Source organism: Bubalus bubalis, chromosome 11 (assembly GCF_019923935.1).
Source record: "Bubalus bubalis isolate 160015118507 breed Murrah chromosome 11, NDDB_SH_1, whole genome shotgun sequence".
Taxonomy (NCBI): domain Eukaryota; kingdom Metazoa; phylum Chordata; class Mammalia; order Artiodactyla; family Bovidae; genus Bubalus; species Bubalus bubalis.
Window position 1 is genome coordinate 58,583,537 of NC_059167.1, and position 26,488 is coordinate 58,610,024.

At 38.1% G+C, this 26,488-nt stretch overlaps 1 protein-coding gene across 5 annotated transcripts in view; it reads right to left on the bottom strand.

Moving 5' to 3' along the window:
• The window catches only part of GNG2 (G protein subunit gamma 2), a 129,151-nt gene that overhangs the window by 75,435 nt on the left and 27,228 nt on the right, over window positions 1–26,488 (bottom strand). The window contains exon 1 of one of the 5 annotated variants that reach the window (XM_044925122.2): window positions 18,407–18,519. The exons of the other annotated variants lie outside the window; for them this stretch is intronic. The gene's annotated coding sequence lies outside the window, so the exon portion shown is untranslated. Of the gene's footprint in view, window positions 1–18,406; window positions 18,520–26,488 lie in introns of those variants that run through there. 5 annotated transcript variants of the gene reach the window in all.

Genomic DNA, 26,488 nt, shown 5'->3' on the forward strand with positions numbered 1-26,488 from the left:
AATTTTATTTTATAGTGACATTTAAATGTATGCTATTAACTGTGGTTTATAGTGTTATATAGTATTATTAACTATAGTTTTTTAAATAAATACATTTTTATGGTGAGACATAAATATGTTATATTAACTTGTGATTATAAGTTTATATGAAACTTTAAACTTCTATATGGTACACCTTTATCTCTTATTTACAAGCTTTATAACTGTATTTTACTTAATAATAGTCTATATTTTTAAACCAAGATATAAAATTTGTTTTCAAAATATGATAGATGATTATTATTCACTTGATCAAGCAGCTGTTCCTAGACTTATGAAGAATGTAGCTATCCAATTGTACTTCCCCAAAAAGGTGGTCATTTGGACCTGTGGTAGCCAGCTTCCAGGAGGACCTTCAATAATTTCTGCCTCCTGGTACTCACACCCTTGAGAGACCAACAGAGTGTGGCCAAAATGGTGATATGTTACTTCTAAAAGACTATGGCTTATGTCTTGGGCTTTCTCTCTCCTGGATCCTTCACTCTGGGAGAAACCATGTCATGAGCAGTTGTACGGAGAGGCCCCTAGGTTGAAGAAGTAAGGCCTCCTGCCAACAGCCACATGAATGATCTTGAAACCAGATCCTCCTGTCCAGTCAAGCCTCAGGTGACTGCAGCCCCGCCCGACACCTAAGCTGCAGCTTCCTAAGAGCACCTGAGCCAGACACGCAGCTAAGCAGCCCCCAGATGCCTGACTCACAGACACTGTGAGATAATCAACACCTGTGGTTTGAAGACACTATGCTTGAGTTAATTTGTTACGTAACCATAGAAAACTAATACAGGACCCAATCAACTATGTGATTTTTAGTGCCTGTCTCCCAGTCTACACGTATCGCATTTTAAATGACCATCTTTATGCTCTAAATTTAATCTCTCTAAATTTGGTTCCCCCTCTGCATCAACCCTGAACTGGTAACAACAGCAACGAAAGTCAGTATCAAGCATTTTATTCTGTCCTTAGGAGGGGTCCAATAATGATCAGGGAAGGGGGACTGAGGGCAACAGAGGTCACCAGAGCCTGGAACTGATTTGGTCTCAGACATTCAGGTTAAAATTGTGTGCTTTTAAAAAGCTTTCCATCTTTTTAAACCATTACTTTATTGACTCAAATGAAAGTCACAAGAGGACATCCATAACAAAGAGAAAAGAACAGTAGAGCTGAAAGAACTGTCCATTATTTCCTTGTAAGTAAGGCTCTCTGATGAAAGAAGAAATAAACTGCTTTCATACATAGGTTTAATTCTGCTCAATGTCCAGTGCAGTGAGGAAAATGAGCTTTCACCATTATAGTCTTTTCTGCTTTGTCAGTGTGCGTCAAGACCCTTGTTTTTAATGGTTTTTTAATCCAGTCATAAGCATCTGTTTAAATTATTCTAGGAATGACTTTTATTTTCTGTTTCTAAATGGCTTGCATATGTAGTAGGCATTTTTGCATAAGTGAAAAAAAAAATACATGTGTATGAACCACCACCTCAAAAGCCAGTGAGAGGCTGGAAAGCAAGGCCAGCATATTCGGGCAGGGGGAACCAATCTCTCCCAAGACACCATCAATTTGCTGCCAGCTTGGCCCAAGGAGACTTGGCAGTGGACGCCTGCCTGACTACAATCCAGGAAATGTCATGCCTGTGCCCCTGGTGTGACCTAATAACAAAGTCAGAGTCCGCACAAAGGGTTCTACAACTGGCTGCGCATAAAGTATATCCTATACCTATGTGTTGTTCTGTTTTCACAAGAATACACAGATGACAGTGTGATACATCAAATGCAAACTCATTTAGAAACACTCTTCAATTAAGAGCTGGATATTAAAAGTTTGGCTTCTATTACATACTATTACTAAGATTTGTAAAATTTTATTTAAAATATGACTTTTCCAATCGACATGTTGAGAATCATTGTTCTAGAAATGCTACAGGGAGATTAAAAAAATTCTTGTTCTCCATTGAAATGTAACTGCATTCTGATTGTTTCACTCACTGCTTGGATGTGAAAATCTTGTACATTGATTAAAGCAAATCATGCTGTATGCATAAATTTACATTTACAGAATACACATTTTAGAAGAAAGAAGAGCAGTTTCATTATAAAGTATGCTATACAAAATGTATCATAAAGTCATATTTCCTACTGGGTAAAGAAAATTTCATACAAAATTGTAAAATAAAGAAGGAAGGAGGAGGAAAGAAGAAACAGAGTATGGCCTTTGAGGGCCAGGTGTAGGAAAGGCAGGGAGTAGTAACTCCTGCCTCATATGGAAGATTGTATAAACTTTAGTGGACCTGGGACAGCAATAATCCCTCTGTGTTTACTGGCTTAGAAGGGTGAAAGAAAATGTGTCTGTCTCTATGGTGGCCTGAGTCACCACAAGTAAAGCCCTCTTTGTAAAGGACTGTGCAAGATGGTAAGGCAATTTTATCATTCATTTTCCTCCTTTTCCTTGCTTCTTCCCAAGTTTTGAGACATATACACACTACTACATATGAAACGGATAACTATTATAATAAGGACCTATCGTATAGCACAGGGAAAAAAAGTTAACTCTTCTCAATACTCTGTAATGACCTATATGGCAAAAGAATTTTTAAAAGGGTGGATATATGTGTAACTGATTCACTTTGCTGTACAGTAGAAACTAATATTTTAAATCAACTATACTTTAATAAAAATTAGAAAAAAAAATCCATTGTACAGGTACATCACCGAAGCTGCTGCTTAGGAATCTGAAAAGGAAGCAAGCAACGTGGAGAATGGAATCTGTTGGATGCGGGTGTGTCGGCACCTACTCTGGGCTTTCTGAGGCAGCTATGGCAGCAGTTTAGCAGCAGAATTCAAGCTCCCAGTGTCGGCTGCCAGCTGTGTGAACTCCAGTGTTTGCGTCCCATAGAAGCAGTAGTAGCGTCTTCTCTGGACCAGCTCTACAGTATAATTTGGGTGCACGTCTGACTATGCATGCTCCATATGTAAAGATCTCCAGTTCTCCCAGAGATTCTTTGAATGTTACCTATCCTTTTGGTAAATTCATTTTATGCCCAAGTTAGTTGCTACTGCTTCAACTAAGAATGCCCCCAGTGGGTAGACCTGGGAACAGAACACCGTTCTCTGAGGTTTGAGTCTTCATTATGTCCAGCATGGGCCATGTGATTAGGAGTCAGGTCATAGCTACCATGTCATTGAGTTCTTCCCAGCTACAGAATTGGTAGTACTTGTCAATTTCTGATCTTGTGGGGACATAAATAAAAATACTGGATACATCTTCTGAGGTTCTTGCCATCTTCTTAGGATTTATTGTGCATGTCTACACTACTTGACTAACAATATTCTCGGTGATCTTAGAGGGAAAAAAAGAGATCTGAAAAACTCTACAAAAGGCTAAAAACCATGCGGGTCTGGAAAGGTATGTGCCCACTGCCAAGGAGGAGCAAAAATTACAATAACCTAAAAACAGATGTCTTTTTCCACTTTGCCCAAGATTTTCAGTATCACTGATGATACCTGACCAAATATGAATACATTAAGTCTATGCTCCCACTAGAACCATATACAGTCAATTCTTATTGTTCATGGCAGTGTGTTCTTTAAGTTGCCATAAAAAATAAGCGAGCAAATACTGAAGCACTGTATCCAGGGGAAATACAGGATTAAGTTCCTGGGAACTCAGGTCACAACATTTGATCAGTTGATCAACACATAATCTTGTTTTACGTATGTTTCTGTTTATTAACACATCTTATGTAATATATAGATTGGCTTTTTATAAGGACCATTTTTAAAGTCTTTATTGAATTTGTTAAAATATTGCTCTGTTTTATGTTTTGGTTTCTTGGCCCTGAGGCATATGGGATCTTAGCTTTCCGACCAGAGATTGAACATGCACGCTCTGCCTTGGAAGATGAAGTCTTAACCTCTGGACCACCAGGAAAGTCCCTAATATATATTGTTGATTCATTAATATTGAAATCAGGGGCAACAATACTACAATTCATACCTGAAGGAATATTATCTAACACGTGCATTTTCTCCATAAGGCACATCACAGAATTCTTCCATTTAGGAATGAATGCTAGACAGCACATCAGCACTATGTTTTGGGGAACATTTTGAGTAGTGTAATCACCCCCACCAACAACAAAAAAAGGGCACAATAATGAGAAAAACATGGCACTAAATAGACCACGAAAAGAACACTTTGTTTAAAGTATGAGAGCTGAAACAAAAAGGCAGAGTGTCTTTTTGGTTTGGCCTAAGCTGGGACTACGGAGAAGGCAATGGCACCCCACTCCAGTACTCTTGCCTAGAAAATCCCATGGAGAAGCCTGGTAGGCTGCAGTCCATGGGATGGCTACGAGTCGGACGCGACTGAGCAACTTCACTTTCACTTTTCACTTTCACGCAATGGAGAAGGAAATGGCAACCCACTCCAGTGTTCTTGCCTGGAGAATCCCAGGGATGGCAGAGCCTGGTGGGCTGCTGTCTATGGGGTCGCACAGAGTCGGACACGACTGAAGCGACTTAGCAGCAGTAGCAGCACGCTGGGACTATACATGTTGAGCAACTCAGATTTTTCCTCCTTTGCTTATGCCTGTGAATGATTGTGAAAATGCTGTTGAGTTTTGATTGGGGGACTACAAATAAATTTAAGTAAGTAGGCAAATTCACACATATGGAACTTGCAAATAAAGGAACAACTGTGCTCTGTTCCCAGAAATATTCCTACAAACCATGAATTGCTTTTGAACACTGCTATCCCACATCACCCTTTTGAATTTATGTGTCATGAATCTCTAGGAGCAATGTAAATTGCAAAGAGAAAACAATCCCCAGTTTTGAGAAAATTAATTTGGGGTTAAATTTTAATGTGCTAAGAATGATCTGTGGTAATTTCTATATTAGCAATCTGTAAGGGAGGCAAATATTTCTGTAAGATTTCTTGTTCATCATTAGAAAGGAGCTTATTAATAAAGACATCCTACCAGCTTTTCATCTGGATGCTTTCCACTGCCTCTCACATTTTCATTCAATAGATGTTTTGTTTTTAAACATGGCTGCAAATATAATATGTGTATTAGTTAACATTCCTTCTAAACTTCTCCATGAAATTCTCATGTGTATCATTTTAAATGAGTGTACAATATTCCACCGAGCTGTCAAATGTTTTGATGGCTTCCAATCCCTGGGTTGGGAAGATCCCCTGGAGAGAGGAAAGGCTACTCACTCCAGTATTCTGGCCTAGAGAATTCCATGGACGGGTTGCAAAGAGTCACACACAACTGAACAACTTTCACTTTTTGCTATTTTAAATAGCTCTACAATAAACATCTTTAAAGAAAAGTTTTCATTGTTTTTTAAACATTTTTTTCTGGATGATAAATTCCTCAGGAAATAGGTGAAGAAAGTAAGCATCCTTGATTACTACTAACTATAAATTAACTGAGGACTTCCTCGGTGGCTCAGATGGTAAAGCGTCTGCCTACAATGCGGTAGACCTGGGTTCAATCCCTGGGTCGGGAAGATCCCCTGGAGAAGGACATGGCAACCCACTCCAGTATTCTTGTCTGGAGAATCCCATGGACAGAGAAGCGAGGTGGGCTTCAGCCCATGGGGTCAAAAAGATCCGGACACGACTGAGCGACTTCTCTTTATAAATTAACTAAGTCCCTTCAGAAAGTGATGACAAGTTTTCCTGTTTCCCCAATGGTTCTTCAGCATTGGTTTTCTATTTATTTAAATTTGCTAAATTAATTGCTGTGAAGTTGTATTTCATGATTGTTTTAGTATTTATGTAATTACTGGTGAGGATAAAGAGCTTTTTCATATACTGATTCAGTCATTCACTTAGTCAATTAACATTTATCAAGTGCCTACCAGGCAACCAAGAGACCCGGTTTACTCAGATACAGTTTCTGCCCTTGGGGAACCTCCCCTCTGCCGGCCTTTACTTTTTTACAAACTGCCTATTAAAATTCAGCTGTCTGATTATCGGAGGCTGTGTCATCTCTTAAACTTTGAATAAGCACTTATCTAAATTCAAATAATAAATCTTTACCTATTATAATGCCAATAGCTTCCCAATTAATTTTTTTTCTTAATTTTGATGGTTAAGTTGAATACTTTTAACTTTAAATGGCCAGAAATGAATCATAATCAAAATATTTAACAACTGGCAAGATAAAATATTAATATATAATAAGCCAAAAATATTTAACCAAAATATATTTAACATCCCTTTTAGTTGCTGAATTAACTACATCTTAAAATATGCATAAATGATATGTTATACAGAAAATGATTTACCAAAATATTCTAGAAATTTCCAAATCAATTGTTGATTTTTTTCACAAATTGTTGTGGTGATCTTAAGTTGATGTAGCTGTTACTTAGCTAAGTGATGCCCTTGTTCAAACTACAGATCCACATCAATGATGTCACCGTGATACTGGCAGTCACAAAAACTCTGGTGTCTTTGTTGCAGCTAGGCATGCTACAGGCCCCTCACTGCAGGCAGAGAGCTGGATGCCAATGCTTACTGGATGGCCTCTCTGCTCTGCTACCACTGCAACTCCAGGGAGCCCTGGGCCAAAGAGAGGACCTGCCTCTCCTACTGCCCCCCAGACCACCAGCCTCTAGTTGGCACTCTTCCCAGGTCCATTACCACCTCCACAGCCACTGATGGGCAACATTGTTAGGTTCTTATAACCTCAACCAAGGATAAATTCTCTTCACCAACTGATACGAAACACTGCAGCATTTGAACACTCAATGAAGCTCTGCTGTATCAGCTGATGATTAGCCTTAGTTACCCTGTAAGACATATTTTACATGACATGATTATTAAGAAACATAATTCCTGCAGATTTGACACCTGCTTAGATAACAGATCCTAAACATTCCCAAATACTTTAGATGGTCAACTTGGCAGGATATAGGAACACACTGGAATCATCCTTAAATTGTTCCATATTTGAACTCTGCATGCCCTGGCTGAATATCTGACCCAAATGAACCAAGCCCAAAGTCGGCTGATGAGAACATTTAAATGCCAGGAGGCACACTGTGAATACTGAGTTCCTCTTTCTGCAATTAGACAACCAATAGATCCAAATTCTTTAAGGTCGAGTCTCATTGGCTGGGAAGAACTGAGCACAGTGAAAGTTCAGTGACCGAGCAGTTTCTCTCTGCTCTTCCCCAGATGATCTCTCTTCTTTCAGAGAACTTGGAGACAACGAAACGGGATAGCTCTCTGAGAGTAAAACTATTAAGACTGTTAAGAAAAGTCTTCCAAAACTCAGAAATAAGGCAAAATGATTACTGTGTACCCTTCAAAGTCATACAAGAGCATTGTCTAAAAAGCTCATTTGATCACTGTAAGAAGGACAGCTTTTTTTTTTTTTTCTAGTTACTATTGATTAGGGCCTGACTCTGTAAAGCTAGACAGTCATTTGTAGAAAATCGGTAAATTACAAATGGCATTTTTTTCTGGTAGAGATGCACATTAGTTGATTTAAAAAACAACCCCAAAGCTTATGTTTTTATTGCCTATAGGATATTAACCAGTTTTATCTATTTCAACATTCTTTCTCTCATAGACTATACATACTTCTTACATCAATTTTTTCATTCACTCTTTCCTTTAATGAGCTAATTAACTCTTTGACATGTGCTCACTATGCATTTGGATGAGATTCATGTTTTTAATTTTTTCAGAATTGACTTTGACAGTCACAGCTTAATGGGTGCAGCAGAGATTTGCAAAGACATCAACAAAGAGACAGAATTACGTACTTTCAGACAGATCTGACTAGACTGATGGCAGTGACTTGACTGAATTAACATCATTACCTGTCAGTTAGGAAGGGGAAATGGGCAAGCCAGCAGTGGAAGCTTCATAAGTAAACGTCCGTCCATTAAAGCAATGACCAAGGGGATTGTGGTCCACTTGGCAGGTACATGCCTATGTCTTCACTAGGCGATCAGCCTGATGCCACCTACATCCAAACCATATACTGAGCTCCCTTTTCCCCATTTTCATGCTCACTGAGTAACCTCTAGATTGTAAGAAGGTTTCTCAGGCAGGGAACTGACTCACCGGTCAGGCCAACATGAGTAACCCAGCCAGTTTGTAGTTTCGTTTTTCATTGTAGATTAGTAAATTGTCATTGGCATGTGGTTTTAGATTCCAGTTCTTTGAGGAACCTGACAGCGTGTGTCTGTGTTGTGACTTCAGTCAACTCTGGTTCTTCAACTAGATCAAGTTTCTAGGCCTGCAAGCTGTGGCTGACCCCAGAACATGTGATCCCAGCAAGGGAAATGCCAGCTGGCCATAGTTCTGGTGACAGTGCTTCTCAAACTCTCTGTGGTTCTGGACATGTTTTTGGTTCACTTGTTTGTTTTTGATTTTTAATCCCCGTGGACCAATACTTCTATAAAATTTAACAAAAATACATTTCTAGGAAAATGCAATTTTAAAAAAGCCATAAAAATGTAGGCCCATTTAAAAAAAAATCATTAGATTCAGCAGAATCCAAACTGCTCTGCAATACAGAAGTTTCTTTTAAAAGTAGAAAAGTTGCTCAATTTATGTACTTCTCTCAGGTCAAGGGACTTTACTTCATCTGGGAATTTGTTAGAAATTCAAATTCTTGGGCCTCATCCCAGATCTACTGAAGCAGAAACTCTGGGGTGGGGCCCAGCCATCTGTGTTTTAACAAGACCTGAGGTGACTGTGATTTTTTGCTCATTTTTATGAGATTCACTCATCGAGAATGAGTACACATCAGAAACCACAAGCCCAAATGGCAAAGGGGCCAGGCAGGGACAAAGATGCAATTTTGATAAGATGAGGATACTAAGGAAATGGAGAGTCCCTCGCAAACTGTAGTCTCAATGTTCCACATAGGAGCCTTCAAATACACACACACATACATACACACACACACACACACACACACACACAGATACACACCCATCTCTGGCCAAATGAAATTTCTACTGGCAAGTGTCAGACTCCAGTCTATTACTTTTTCTACACGTGGATTTATAGAACTCATCACCTTGATAAAATGATGAGTTGCTTTTCCCCCAATAATTGTTTATGCTCAAGAGTATTCGATATTAAATCCTACATATACAAAGCCTTATTCTTGAGGTCTTCCCTTGAGATCTATGTTTCCATTTTTAATTCTGGATCACACCATTCTGAACTGTGAGACATTTTAAATCATCCTTGCTATTTTTTGATAGTTTGAAAATTCTCACCAATTAGTTTTAAAATAATTTTGCTATTCCATAAAGTGTCTTGTCATAAAGTAATTAACTATTACTTAACTATTAGTTCACCTGGTGAGGGGTTAGGGAAAAAAGAGGTCTTGGGTTCCCATCCCAGCTCTGCTGCTCAGTAACTCTGTCGCTTTGTGCAAGATATCAGGCCTTGGCCTGTGAAATGGCAACAGCACTGTCTCCCTCACAAGCCTGGTATAAGAAATTAGTAAAACAACATATGCAAATCACCTGTCAATCTGCAGATGATTCAAAACAACACTGCCTTTTCCCTTCTTCCCATTCTCAAACATGGTAGCCCCTCCTCTTTCCTATGTGATTAACAGTTTCCTTTATTTCCCAGAAGAAATAAAGAATCAAACAATCCTGAAAGTGATAAATTTCTCCCTTTGCACTTCTTGCCTATGGCCTAATTATTTTATATACAGAATTTTTACTACAAGTACTTTTGGGTGAGTTGTATTATGTTCATAAACTATGACATATATTTTCTAACTTTTTTTCCTTATTGAAAGTGTCTATGTGTTCAAGAATATACTTTTGAAACGTCCTATATGTCTGAGAAAAATATTTTCCACTGCCAACAAAAATAAAAATAAGTAAATTGGATTATGTCAAAATTTAAAACTTCTGTGCAGTCAAGCCCACAATTAACAGAGTAAAAAGAAAACTCATAAAGTGGAAGAAAATATTTGCAAATCACATAAGGAGTTAATATCCAGAATATATAAAAAAACTCCTACAAATCAATAATAGTAAACAAACAACCCAGTTAAGAAATGGGCAAATGACTTAATATACTTTTCTCCAAAGATACAGAAGTGGTCAGCAAGTACTTGAAAAGATGCTCAGTGACACTAATATGCTTTTGCTTGCGTACTTTTGCTGAGAATATAAAATGATACAGTTATGGAAAACAGTATGGCTGTTTCACAAAAAATTAACAATATATATATCATATGATCCAACAATTCCACTTCTAAGTATATGCCCAAAAATAGGGTCTTGAAGAGATATTAGTATACTCAAACATTATTTACAATGGCCCAAAGCTGGAAGCAAACAAGTGTCTATCAGTAGATGAATGGATAAATAAACTTTGATACCCACATACACACAATGGAATATTATTCAGACTTAGAAAGAAATTCTGATATGCTATAACATGAATAAACTTTGAAGACATTATACTAAGTAAAATAAACCAGTCACAAAAAAATTACTGTGAACAAATATACTGTATATATACTCCAATATGGACTTCCCTGGTAGCTCAGATAGTAAAGAATCTGCCTGCAATACAGGATACCCACGTTGGATCTCTGGGTTAGGCAGATCCCCTGGAGAAGGGAAAGACAATCCATTCCAGTATTCTTGCCTAGAGAATTCCATGGACAGACCATAGCGTTGCAAAGAGTCAGACACGACTGAGCGAGCGACTAACATTTTCCACTTTCCATATTCTTATATGAGGTGCCTAGAATAGTCAAGTTTATACAGACAGAAAGTAGAATTGCTGTTGCCAGGGGCTAGGGGCAGAAAGGAATGGAAAATTACTGTTTAAGGGGTACAGAGTTTCAGTTTTGCAAGATGAAAAGAGTTCTGGAAGTGAATGATGGTTGCACAATGAGAATGTGCTTAAGATCACTGAACTGTACATTTAAAAATGGTTAAGATGGTAAATTTTATGTTATGTGTATTTTACCACAATTTCAAAACAAAAAACCTCAAAAAACCCAAGATGTTTATTTCCCTTTCTCTACCTTTAATTTTGTCATAAATCATAATAATTCCGCCTTACTGTTGGTACCATCTTTGCTTTAGTTCCTTCCAGCTTAGGCCTGGGCTGGGGATGGCCCAAGTCCCAGGAAAGAGGCTGTTCAGAGGCTGTGAGCTCAACCAGAGAATGGCCAAACATTAGCTGAGGCAAGGCCAAGCAAAAGCTGATGGGCAGAAATGTGCTGGGAGAGGCAAAGACATTGAGTACCCCTCAAAGAGCCTTGAAGCAAACGCTTGTCAGCTAATTTTCAAGACCAGAAGCATGTAGCAGAGACAGGGGAAAGTCTCAGAAACAGTCTAGTCCTTGAAGATGAATTCTAGAGTAAAGACAGGTTGCCAGAAAGCTGACAAGGCACTGTCAGAGATGGAGATTTTATACACACACTACCCTTCCTCCCCCTTTTTTCCCACCATTTCTCACAGCGGCTGAAGGGTAAATACACAGAATTTTAAGGGTTATCCTAAATAGCAGTCTGGATCACCCTTTCTATTTCATTTTCACCAAATCCTCATGGTATCACAGCTAGGACCTAGAAGGCAGAGTTGACAATGTCTATGTGCTGTAGTGGACTATCAAAGAAAGTAGGAAGAAGTTCCTCAAAAAATTAAAAAGAGGTGCTTCCCTGGTGATACAGTGGTGAAAAATCCACCTGCCAACACAAGGAATGTGGGTTTGATCCCTGGCCTGGGAATATTCCAACCATAAGATGTGCACCCCAACTATTGAGCCCACCTGCTACAGCCACTGAAGCCCATGCATGTAGGGCCCATGCTTCACAATGCAGGAAGTCCAAGTGCCACAGCTAGAGACTAGCCCCCACTCACCACAACTGGAGAAGGCCCATGTGCAGCAGCGAACACCCAGCACAGCCATAGATAAATAATAAATCTTTTTTTAAAAATTAAAAGTAAAACTACCATATGATCCAGCAGTTCCTTCTCTGGGTATCTACCCAAAGGAAACAAAAACATCAACTTGAAAAGATATCTGCATCCCCATGTTCACAGCCGTATTATTTACAAAAGTAAAGACTTTGAAGGAAACAGCCTAAATGTCCATCAATGAAGAGGTAAAGAAAATGTGATACACACACATACAATAGAATATTAGTCAGCCATAAAAAACAATGAGATCTTGCTATTCATGCCAATATGAATGGACTCAGAGGGCATTAGGGTAAGCAAAACAAGTCAGACAGAGAAGGAAAACACAGTATGCTCTCACTTTTAAGTAGAATTGTAAAACAAAAAAAATTCCCCCAATACATAGATAGAACGGACTGGTGATTGCTGGAGGTGGGGAGGGGGGTTGTGAAATGGGTGAAGATGGTCAAAAGGTACAAACTTTCAGTAACAAGATAAATAAGTTCTGGGATGTAATGTACAGCATTGTGACTAGCATTAACAGTACTGTAATGTATATTTTGAAGTTTCTAAAAAAGATCTTAAAAAGTTCTCATCCCAAGAAAAATAAATTTGTAACTGTATGGTGATGCATGTAAACTAGACTTATCTTAGTGACTCTTTTGCAATATATTCATACACTGAATCATTACACTGTATGTCGTACATTCTAAACCAGTGTGTTATATGTTATTTATGTCTCAATTTAAATAAAATAAGAAGAAAGCAAGGGACAGTGACTTGGCCATAGCAACACTTGTCTGGTAAGTGCTTCCTTGTGGTGGCAGAGGCTGCAGACTTACAGAACTGAAGGACTCTACAATGAAATGAACATTTGTATTCAATGCACTTCCTAACATTTTTTGTTATTGTTGTTATTGGTATTTTTAATTCAGACAAAGAACCTTCCCTGGTCTTTTGTGGCTATTTCGTTTGGCCCATTGGGCTTTTGTTGGAGCTATTATTTTCACAATTTTTTCTCTCTTTTTCTTCTTTACTTCTCCCCTCCCTCACTCTCTTTGGCTGCCATATGTGGGATCCTAGTTACCCAACCAGGAATAGAACCTGTGTCGCCTCCAGTGGAAACATGGAATCCTAACTATTGCACGGCCACAGAAGTCCCTTCTTTTTTAAATGAGTTACCTTTTCAGCTTTGTTTCATGTTACTTTCTTGTATTTTTCACTTTTTATTAAACAGGGAGGAGGAAGCAAGGAAAGAACTCTGGGGACAATCTTTCTTCCTGGCCAGATCTGTGGTATTCTTGCCTATACTTACCCCAACACACATCTACGTCAGACCCAGCAAAACCTAAATCCAGGGGCTATTTCTGTCCTTAAAATTATTCATGCAAGTCTTTCAAAAGAACCACTTAGAAAGAAAGAAATTCTCTGTCCTTTCCCGTATAATTTAAATACTTCACAATCATTTGTAAGCAGTAATATTAGCCTCAAAGGTTGGAATAATACCACTCCAAAATTTTCAGAATATGAGATCTGTAAACTAGAATCTGTGGTCTCTAACATAGGTTACCACAGTTCAGAGACAATTCACTTGAGAAACCAGGGCCATAGATGGAAAATAAAATAAATGGAAACAATACCCTGAGAGCAAGAACCTTATACAGAACACTCAGAGTGTTAAATCCATAGTCAGAGAGTCTCTCTCCCTTCATACTGACCTGCCTCCCAACAACTTCATTTCAAGGCGGGACTAGGAAAGAATGTCATTATTATGCAGATATTTCCCATGGTCTTCCTTTAAAACATTATTCCTTCAACACATTGCAGGACATGCAGTTGTTATAAGCTATAAGATCCTGGCCTCAAACATGGTAGGGCCAAAGCCATGCTCCGTCTACCTGACCCCAACGAGTTCCATCTAGCCTTTCACCAAAGGAGTTCCCTGCCTCCTCCAAAACCAGATAAACAGGGACCCAAGCAATCTGGTGATAATCTCCTCAGGGAAATACAGACCATATTACAAATAGGCTTATGTCCCTGGAAAGCAAATTTAATCACTCATTTACCCCGCCAGGAACTTTTTCATCAGTTAAACTTCTCAATCCATCTCTCCTTCTTGAAGTGACCATGAGAGTTCTGATTCAACTGCAAACTTGATTCCATCTATAAACCTTGCTCAACAGACATGTCTTAATTCTAACATTATCCTTTTCACATCACAACTTCATTCCCACAAGTCCCCCCTGGAGCTGTGAGTGACATAAGCCTGCCTCCCACGTCTGTCTTCACTCTTATTAGCTCCAGGAGCCATCACTTTTACAGCTGTATGACCTTAGGAAGTCTCTTTCTTCCCAAAGATGATTAAGCCAAGGAAATGTATACATTTCCTAACTATAAATGAATGGTTTGACTCAACTATATCCACTCCAGATAAAGCCTGGCTCTCCAACTCTACTCAGTAAACCCAGAGGTATACAACATTTACTCTTAAATTTCAAAAGGCCAAAGCTTTTCCCTGGCCCGAGGGCTCTTGGTTTATACCCGATGATGTTAACCTTCATTCCTGGAACGCTGCCTCACCAAGAAGAGACCTCACTCCAGTGCCACCACTTGTACATTTCGACATTATTTGCTCAGGTGGCACTAGAGGTAAAGTGCCATGGTGGTAAACCTGCTAACACAAAAGGTGCCAGAGGTGCAGGTTTGATCTCTGGGTCGGGAAGATCCCCTAGAGTAGGAAATGGCAACCCACTCCAGTATTCTTGCCTGGAAAATTCCATGGGCACAGGAGTCTGGTGGACTACAGTCCATGGGGTTGCAGACAGTCAGACACAACTGACCACGAATGCAAAAAAAAAAAAAAAAAAACACAACGCTGTTCCTTATGCTTCTAAAGGTTTCCCCCTTTATCCATTTTGTTGTGATATTCTCAGATATTATTATTCTCCATTTCCTTATAATTTAATATATCATAGTTCTGCCTTATATTTTAATGAACTTTTAAGTACATCTGTTTTGTGCAGATTAATTTTATATCTGTTATGATTGTTATGTTTGGACAATCAACTATCTTTCTTTAGTTCGTCTTGGTTTTGCTATTTCTTATTTATGCTTAATACATGCCATTGGTATTAAACACTATATATATACTTCTTTCTCCTTTCTTTTGAAATATGTTTGTTGGAAAGCATTGAGTAAAATGATTTTCACTTAAACCAATCTGTACACCAACTCACAATCATGACAATCATCAAATTCATTTTTCTGTTGTTTTCTACATATAGCCATATAAGAAACATCATATCCTTAGACTTTTATTGCATAAGCAAAAAAAAAAACAAAAAAAAGATTGAGTTACAGGTTTTAGTCCTTACCTGTCTTACTTTATTCTTAGTTTTTAACTGTTACTCTGAAACTTCTGCTTTTTCTGGGGGGTCAGACATGAATTCAAGTCCTACTACTTATCAAAGCAGGGCTTCCCTGGTAGCTCAGCTGGTAAAGAATCTGCCTGCAATGCAGGAGACCCCCTCCCACCCTGGTTCAATTTCTGGGTTGGGAAGATCCTCTGGAGAAGGGATAAGCTACCCACTCCAGTATTCTTGGGCTTCCCTGGTGGCTCAGACAGTAAAGAATCCACCTGCAATGTGGGAGACCTGGGTTCAGTCCCTGAGTAGGTAAGATTCCCTGGAGAAGGGAATGGCTACCCATTCCAGTACTCTAACCTGGAGAATTCCATGGACAGAGGAGCCTGGCGGGCTATAGTCCATGAGGGTCGCAAAGAGTCAGACACAACTGAGCAACTTTCATTTTCACTTATCAAAGCAAGTTCCTTAACCTCTCTGAGACTGTGTTCTCATCTGAAACAAGGAGATTATACCATCAGGGTTTTTGAAGAGTAAATGAAAAAATGTAAAGAACTTGACACATAGTAGTTGCTCCCTAAATACTAGTTCCCTTCTTCCTTTTAAGCTTTAGATCACAATCTTATTCTTAAATGGGATGATGTGGTCAGAAGCACTGATCTCTCCTCAGTTGATGTTTTCAGTCTCCCATCTTTAGTTGATAAGGCCACTACAATATGAAGTTATTGTTCTGGATCAAAGTGTAAGGTCAGTGATAATTTGGGGTTGGTGGGATATGTGAAAATCTTTCTTTAGCTTTCCCAAATGAATGATATCTTGCCTGGATCATTCTTTTCCATAAAAAGAACTGCAGATGTTGTTTCCTTTCCTTGGGGAGTTCATGGTCTTAATTGTGGCTGCATCTGAAATCATTATTTGAAAGTTATCTGGACTTTCTTTCCAAATGCTTTAAAATTTATTTTTCACTGACGATTGAAGATATGAATAGTAAATGGCTTAATATCTTTCTCGGGGTATTCATTTTCATTTATAGGCCAAATCAATTCTGAAAATACTTTTACCTTATTGATTCTTCAAAATATATTTATTTTATTGGCTCAAGTATTTACTTATTATTTTTAAGTTGAAATACTATGCGCAATTTTCTAGAAATGAGTTATTTTGATTCATCACTGTCTATGCACATTTATGTAAGCAACCTAATTTTGGAATTCATTTAGTAGTTAATAAGAATACTTCCCTAATTAACTGTTGATATTTACCAGTTAACAATGTATTCTTTACTACTTCTAGACATGTCCTTATTTATAGTATTGCAATTTCACTACAAGGCCTTTGCGTCACTGCTTTGTATCTTCTTTCTTATCATTTAGAGCATAGTTGAATCATTTTTGAACTCTGAGACTTTGTTGTTCTGAATCAGACACTTTTAAAGTTTATTGTTTGTTTGTAATTTTGTTCCTTGTGATTGTAACAGTTAAAAATTAATTATTTTGAAAACTCTTCTTTGATTTGTTTTCTGAATACTGAGGTTGTACTATTGAAAATTTTTCTTTGTGACATTTTCATTGGCATTTTAATGGGTTTGATATGAAGAAGGCTGTCTGCACTGCCACTTAGGCTACTGTTTTCCAAGAAGTAAAAATATTTCTACTTGTAAACTCTAGCCTTTAAAAGTAAATACAGGAGTACTGTAGATGTTTTTTAAACTGATGATAAGTTATTATCCAATAAGTAATATTCCTCATCTATTTCATATCTTGAGGTTTTATTTTCAAACGAACCTCTGTACAAACAGATAAAAGTATGATTCAAAGAAAACAGAGATGTAAATACAGTCATTAGTTTCCTCTAAGACCCACCTTTAAATAAGTCTCGGCCAATCTAGCACTGAGAGAAGAAATGGACATACCTAACCACACAAAGTTCAGAGCGCAGCCTCCATCTGCCCCATGGCAGCAAAGCAGGAATGAGGTCAAGCGGCACAAAGCTCTTCTTTAACAGTCTTTAAGGCAGCTTACCACATCCATCCCTGGAGATGGGACCTAGGGACTCCTCTGTATTTTAGCCTGAGAATAAGTTTTAGCCTTAAGAATAAAAAAGTTATTTATATTTAATCTAACCATTTAACCAAATTTCCAATTCCAAAAGAAATAAAAACTCTTACATACTGAGGAACACATTTTAGAAGAAAGTTCAGTATTTATTTGAAAAGCATTTGACAGTATTTTTAGAAGATATAAAATAAGACTTGAACAGAGAGACATGATTCCTGGATGGAAAAAACTGAATATAAAAAAGTTAATCCTTTCCAAATTAATATATAATTTTAATTCTGTCTTAAGGAGAATCTCCGATGACATTTTATATTGAAGCAAAATCATTTAACCCTTATATGGGAAAAAATGCCAAATAATACCAAGAAATATTTTAAAAGAAGAGTAAAATAGGACTCAGTTGCTTTTCTATATATTAAAGCCTAAAATATAACTATCATAATCAAGATAGTATCATATTGATACAGGAATAGAAAACAGACCCAGGAAATATAATACAAGGTACAGAAATTGATAGATGTATATGTGAAACAATATAGGACTAAAGTTGCATTTGAACCCATAAATAAAATAAATGGTGCCATCAGACTGGCTATACATTTGAAAGAACATAAAGTTCTACTCATATATCATACCATGTACAAAATATATTTCAGATGGATTTAATATATATATATTATATAAATAAGTCAATACAAGCATTAGAAGAAGAATTAGAAGGGTACTGGCTTAGACAGAAGAAGCCTTCCAAAGATAGAAACCATAAAGAAAAAGATATATGTGACTAAATATTAAAAAATTTTTGGAAAGCAAAATATAATGTAAACAAAATCAAAGACAAATAATATACTGGGAAATAAACAACTATATTATATAGAACAAACAAAACATTACTATCATTAATAAACTAAGAGCTCCCAACAAACTGAGGAGTCAAATCATCTTAAAGAGGCATGAGCAAAGGATATGAAATAACAATTCACAGAAGAATGCAAAAGAACAATGAAAAGTGAAAACAGGCTCAACTCACCAATATTCATGGGAATATAAATGAAAATAGAATACCAATTTTCACCCAGAAGAGTAATAATACTCAGTGATGACTAAATACAGAAAAGAAGCATTCTCACACTTGCTAATGGAAACCTGAACTGTTACAACTTTTTGGGAAAGGAATCTGGCAATATACTTTTAAATTGGAGATACATGTGTCCTTTGACTCAGCCCCCTGTTGCTCCCGTCTTGGGATTCAACCAGGGTGAAGAACCACAAGCCAACCAAGGGAGATGTTAATTTTTCTCCACAGGGACAGAGGAGTGAACATGGTGCAATCATTAACATGAGTGAGTGAGAGCCATGCCTATGAGCTGGATGAATGTCTATGACATTTATCATATAAACATAGCTGCATGGTAATGCTTACATTTGAAAAATCCTCAAAGATTGGATATGTGTGCATGAGTGATTGAACTGTATGAAATTGCTGATATTCAACTCTTTTTGATCTAATAAAATGGCAATCTACGTCACAATCTAACATAAGTCTATTACATATTTATGAATATGAAAAAAATGTGGAATGATATACCCTAGCATTAACACTGGTAACCTGCTGGGGGGAGGGTAAAAGAGGAAAGGAGAAATTAGCTTCCTCATACATCTCTTCACTGTTTTACTTGTTGAAATTTTTGTATATCAAAAATATCTAATAAAGAAAAAACAGGAAAGGAACAAGACTCTCAGGCTGGCTATTACTTGGAAATATATCTATTGGCAGAATCTAGCGATGGTCCATTTAATTTTATCAAATGTAGTGAAAAAACACATTTATTTTCTTGTCTCTTTCAATAAGATGATGCAAAATAAAAACTCAACCAAATATTTGTTAACCAAAACAAATTTCAGAATTTGCAATAAGACTAATAAAAACAAAAATTCAGAGAACACTAAGTGTTAACAAGTGGAGCAAAAGTCACACTTTTACACTGCTAATGAAGAGTGAATCGGTATAATCACTTTCCAATGACTTGGCATTACCTAATAAAGTTGAGCATTGCATATTGTATGACCTAGCAGCTGAACTCCAAAGTATACGTCCTAGAAAAACTCCTGGGTGAGGACTAAGACACATGTACACAGTGTACTGTGCAGCATTTTCATGAGAGCAAAAAACTGGAAGCAACCCAAATGTCCCAAATGGGTTTAACAGAAAAAGTGTGGGATATTTCATACACAGGAAGAAATACTGATGTACTAATTAATACTAGATAGCAGGGAAAATGAGTGAACTTCAGCTGCATATATCTACCTGCTGCTGCTGCTGCTGCTAAGTCACTTTAGTCGTGTCTGACTCTGTGCGACCCCAGAGACGGCAGCCCACCAGGCTCCCTCATCCCTGGGATTCTCCAGGCAAAAACACTGGAGTGGGTTGCCATTTCCTTCTCCAATGCATGAAAGTGAGAAGTGAAAGTGAAGTCGCTCAGTCGTGTCCAACTCCTAGCGACCCCATGGACTGCAGCCTACTAGGCTCCTCCGTTCATGGGATTTGCCAGGCAACTGGAGTGGGTTGCCATTGCCTTCTCTGATATATCTACCGTCTATGGGGTCGCACAGAGTCGGACATGACTGAAGTGACTTAGCAGCAGCAATGTTGGGTAAAAATCTAAGCCAAAGAAAAAGTATGATTCCATTTCAAAAAGAGGTGACACTAAACAATTTAAGAAAAAGCAGGGGAATGACAGGTAAAAGAAAAATAATCCAGATTATGGCTTTCCAGGAAGAAAGAGAAAGGAGGGGCTGGAAGAAGCAAATGGGAGTCTTTAAAGATAGGGAGAAAAGTCAGGAAACGTATGTATGTTTCACTAATAGTCTTTAATGTGTATATGCATATACATCCATATATTTTCAGGATGTATGGTATGTTTCATTCACACACACATGTGCACACAGAATCTAGAGCTATGCTTGCCCATGCCTACAAAGCCCATCCTACTACTAGAGAAGTCACTTAATCATCTTACAGGAATGCTTTGCATTGCATATGTTTAATATATAAATGAACAGATATATTTTAGAGTAATACTCAAAAGGAACAGCCCTGGGAGTCATGTTCTTCCAGAGTCAGAGTAAAGTGGAAATTTCTCTTACACAATTTTTGCAGTGCACCAGAAACTGGCGAGACTTTATCAGAAAATCCAAGATAAACACACACACTGACATACAATTTTTCAAATCACCTTGGGAAAACTTTGTTAAATCACAGCAAAAAGCAAAGGGAACATTTCTGGGTAAGAGTTACATGGGTAAAAAAAAAAAAGAAAAAAGAAAAAAAAAAAGAGTTACATGGGTTTTACTTTCACCCTGGGGTAATCCTTTGATTTACTTTCTAATTTAAATTACATGACACCAAAACTCAAGTTTCGGCCAGTAAGATTTTCAAAAGCAGGGGGAAAACATGCCATTTCTCGGCTATGAATCTTGAGGACCCAGGGAACACTGATTTATTGGGAACAGACCAGATGAAGCTCTATTTCCAGATATTACAATGTTGGTCCTGATTCACAGCAGGGGAGCAGCTAAAAGCCTTCTATATAAGGTGATGTTTTACCAGGTGAAGGAAGACAATTAGAAAGGGAGGAAGTCTGTCCTTACTCCCATCCTCCACAGCTGCTGGAAACCAAAACTGTTCCTCTAATTGAATCACTGCGAGTTCTATGCTACTGGCTTCTTTCCTTTCCCAAGGATTATTTTGAATATTTGGACGTCTACTTTGTCACTCTGTTCTGTCTATTGCTGTTAGGAGTTTGGTAAATAATATGATTTAGCTAAGATGTTTTACTGACAGGATATCCTGTATCTGGTTAACTAAGGCTAGAGGAAAGAGTGGTTAGACAATCTGAAAGCATGTTATTTTTAAAAGGAAAGGAAAAGACAAAAAAGTCAAAGTGGCTCCAGGCCCTTCACCATCTCAGGTAAACCAAAACAGTATGATACTCAACTACCTCCCCAAACATGACTTATTTACAGATGCGACATTTTTACTTCCTCATGCTAGAAAGTTCCACTTCATGCTCATGACCTGGAAATGCAGGTACAGCATGATCAATGAGGTAAGCAGCTCGAAGTTTTCTCTTTAGCAAGTGAAAAATGGGAAATTAAATTAATTGCTGTGCCTGAATACATTTCCTTCAGCAAAGTTGCACAGATTGCTTTTGTAAAAAATCAGCTTTATTGAAATACAATGCACATAAAAATTTACCCTTTTAAAGTATACAAAATTCAGTGATTTTAGAAAATTAAAAAATTGTGCATCCATCACTACCATCAAATTCCAGAACATTTTCTTCACCCAAAAAACAAAGTCCATAGTTTTTAAACTGTCAATCCCCATTTTTCCCTCCCCCACCCCAGGTCCTGCAACCATGAATCTACTTTCTGTATCTATAGGATTTTCCTGTTCTGGACATTTCGATAAATGGAACCATAGATTACATAGCCTGTTGTGCCTGGTTTCTTTCACTTAGCATAATGATTTCAAGGTTCATCCATATTGTAGTATAAATCAGTACTTCCTTTTTATGGCAAATAATATTCCATAGATATACCATAATTTTATCCATTCATCAGTTGATGGGCATTTGGGTTGCTAATTTATGATAAAGAACAAAAGAAAGTCTAGAAAGCAGAAGGAACTAGCCTTCAGCTCAGATCTAAACTTAAGCCTGGATTTAATAGACAACTACGGTGATACCTGCTTTTACACTCCATTCCTATAAATCATGTTACTCCTAGATTATGTTAGTAGAAATGTCAGCAGTCTTAACATGGGATATAAAATTTTTTCTTATACTATCATTGAGTGAAGAAGAAGGGAAATAGAATTAAAATATAATTGAGTAAACTCCTTTGATAGGTGAGCAGATAAATTGTGGCATACCAATATTCTAGAATATTACTCAGTAATAAAAGGAATAAAATATTGATACATACAGCATGGATGCATCTCCATGTAATTATGTTAGCAAAAGAGGCCAGGCAAAAGTAAATATAATATATATCTACATTTACATAAAACTCTGAAAAATACAAACTCTTCTAGAGTGACAGAAAGCAGATCATTAGCTGCCTGAAGATGGGGAAGGGAAAGGAGAGATTGTTACTGAGCATGAAGAAACTTTTACATTGGTTTGTTCTCTGTTTTGATGGTGGCTATACTTCCATGGATGTATGCAGCCAATATTATTCAACTTTAAATATGTATCATTCATCATATGTCCATTATATTGCATGCCAATTATATTTCAACAGAGCTGTTAAAAAACACTATTTTTTAATAACAGAGTATACCATTCCCACCACCCCAAAAAAGTAGGCTTCCCCAGTGGCTCAGTGGTAAAGAACCTGCCTGCAGTGCAGAAGACACAGGAGACATGAGTTTGATCCCTAGGTTGGGAAGATCCCCTGGAGGAGGGCATGGCAACCCACTCCAGTATTCTTGCCTGGAGAATCCCATGCACTGAGGAGACTGGCAGGTTACAGTCCAAAAGTTCGGAAAAAATTGGACACAATTGAAGCAACTAAGCATGCACCAAAAAAAGTGAGCATATGGAAAACACTACCTTTATTTTGCAGTTATGGTTTCAGTTAATTCTGTAACAAGTTAAATTACTCTCATTTTACACACAAGGAAATGTGAGAATGTGAAAGCACAGAAGTTTTCCAAGATGGTCACAGTCAGTACCAGGCTGAGATCTCAGAATCCATGCCCTTTCATTACACCACACTGCCTTTCACTGTTTCTGTTACAGACCCAACTCTGTTCTGGGGTCCTTGGTTCAGGCATTTCCCAAGCCAGGGAGCTTCTGGTCCACAGAACTGTATGCTTTAGGGTAGTACTCCAAATTTGTTTTCTTTTGCCCATCATTTTATCCTGCCACAAATACCTTTCCAATTATGGAGATTTATCCGATTCAATTGATTTACTCATTCTCAGTGGATCAGAATGGTTAATCTGGATTAGATCAAGGCAAGTAATCCTGGTCCCTAGGTCAAAGGAATGAAAATAATTCATCTGAGATTAAAAGCAAGCTGGACAAAAACGAAAACTGCCTACTCAAACCACCAGAGGTGGATGCTGTATTTCTCGGGGACAGAAGTCCCTCCTTTGATTATGAGAGGCCCAAGAATGTGGACTATTCAGTTTCTCTGAGGCGTCTACTTACTTTTCACCACCTCTTCCTCTAAACTTGAACTTTGAGTTGAGGCTGCCATCCCATATCTGAGCAGGACAAGCACGAGGGTGGCTTCATCACCTCCTTACCTCCTCCTGATCATGTTTTTACCACACAAACAACGGAAGTCTCTCCAAATGCTACCAATCACATCTGGGTCCCTTTGAACATGGACTAGGAAACTGATTAAATACAATTAGTGAAAAAGTGAAAGTTGGTTAAAACAATTTTTTGATAAGACAGCTTAGATTTGGGGGAGAAGAGGGTGTTATTTCTTTCATGTAAGACCTTCACAATGACGATTAACTGTGGCAGATATCTTCTGCTTGCCTCTCCAAACCCATTCTCCATTCGTTCTACCTGGCTCTACACCCTAAGAGACTAAACTGTGGACTCGGCAGCCAGCTTCCTTGTTCATTGTCTTCCAGTTGAGTTTGGTCAACAGTGAGCACAAGCAGATAAGAAGAGAGAGGAGAATTATTTCAGGGTATTTGTTTCCCAGCACCCCTGCTGGCAGGATCATTATAATCAGGCCACAGCCCTTTCCTGGAGGCCACAGTTCCACGCAGGAGGGTCCTCTCTTCCTAGCCCTCATCCCTCCAGGTCTAATGGGGTAAAGGAGCCCTGAGAAGGTACATCCTCCCTTGTGGTTTCCCTAAACTCTGTTCATGTCCTTATAAATATTCTCTTTATTAAGCTCTCCTAAGAAGAATTGATGCTTTTGAACTATGGTGTTAGAGAAGACTCTTGAGAGTCCCTTGGACTGCAAGGAGATCCAACCAGTCCATTCTAAAGGAGATCAGCCCTGGGATTTCTTTGGAAGGAATGATGCTGAAGCTGAAACTCCAATACTTTGGCCACCTCATGCGAAGAGTTGACTCACTGGAAAAGACTCTGATGCTGGGAGGGATTGGGGGCAGGAGGAGAAGGGGACGACAGAGGATGAGATGGCTGGATGGCATCACCGACTTGATGGACGTGAGTTTGAGTGAACTCCAGGAGTTGGTGATGGACAGGGAGGCCTGGCATGCTGCAATTCATGGGGTCACAAAGAGTCGGACACAACTGAGCAACTGAACTATGAAAATTAATTGACTTAAGGATGTCAATTGCTTTCAGTGCAACTGACAGTTTCTGAGGGTTAAGACTATGCTTATTCAGAAAAAGAACTTATTCCAAGTTCTCAGTTTATATGAAAACACTGACATTCATGGGGTTGAAATCAAGCCCAGACAAAAATAAATAACAGCAAGGTGAGATGTGGAGTAGGGTGGTCAAACGGCACCAATTTGCCCTTCCTGCCTTGGCAATTCTGTAAGGCAAAAGTATAGATTTGTAAGAACAGTGACAGCGGTGGATGTATTTCTCAGATTTTTAAAATACGAGAGATGTTTGACATCCAGTTTGCTGTCATGCTTCTTTACACTTAATGATCATACTTCTAGGGTGCCTTGACCTTTCTGCATAGGACATTCCACTGAGACTGAGACTTTAAACCACTATTTCTGTTTCAATGGTCAAATATAAAGAAAGATACATTTGTTACAATAAAAACTGCCTAAACAGCAAATCAAGGAAAGAGAACAGATTTCAGAGGTGCCACCTGTTTTCTCTCATTGAGAGATAGTATCATATACAGATACAATCTCAAGTAGACTTTGATTAGAGTTTATATATCAAAGATATGTCTATTAAGGTAAAAGATGGATTTTGATCCTATCTAAGCCCCAAACTAACCTCCCATCCCAAGAACTGCCTCAACTATGTCATAACTAAACAGAATAACTACTTTAAGGTTGATTTTCTTTGATGATGCCAAAATATCATTTAAAATCTGTAAAGCTCTTTTAAGTGAAAAGGATAAAATGTTGAAATATTAATACGATGCTTTGTTCATTTTTGTTTGGTTTGTGTTAGTGTGTGTGTGTTTACCATAGATTAGGACAGGAGATAGAAAAGAGGAACTCACTGGATTAACCTGAGCCAGTGAGGAAAGACCTACCCCTGTATTTATGATGGGTATTTATTAGAACTTAAAGAGTATTTGAAAAGGGATACCAAAAGAAAATCTGGGAATTCTGGCAGCTTTCATTTACTTCTACATAACACCAGATGGTTCTTACAAAGCTCTCAACTCTTATTTTTTAAATGAGTGGTAGCTTCATTCTTTCAGCTTTTCCCTAGCTTAATACAACATATCAATGAATAATACTATCTTGCATTTGTACAGAATTTTAAAATTTACAAAGAACTTTCCTATTCATTATCTCAATTCACCTTTACAGTATTTCACAGAAAATATTAAAAACCCCATTTTGCAGAAGAGGAAACTAAGGCCCCAAAATAATAGGATTCTTTCAGTAGCAACTTGAATTAGGTTAAATAAAAAAATGGGACTATATTGGCTCACTTCAACTGGATGGATGGACTCCAATTCTCACTGGGCTCTCTTTCCTTCCCTTTATCTCTCTGTCTTTCTCTCTTTTGCCTCCCCTCTGTGCATCAGACTTTACTCTCTGGAGACTGAAACATGGCCTTAGTGATTCTTACTACCTTGAGGCAGGAAAGGATGGGACCTCTCCTCTCTCAACCGGAGTTGAAAAATTTCAGAGAAAGACTCTACTGACCCTTGCTGGGTTGCATGCTCACCCTTTGAACCAACTCCTCTGACCAGTACAAAACAGGAATAGACACAGCCAGTTAGGGAACTGTGAGCAGGGCATATGGACTGCATCTTGCCCAAGGAGCAGAATCAGAACGACTTCACAACTGGATCTTCAGACTGTAAGCCTAACACCGCCCGCCTTCACTTCTGGCCTCTCACTACGGGGACCCTACCGAGTTCCTTTCTTCCTCACAGTTGCAGTGCAGTCTGCTTCAAG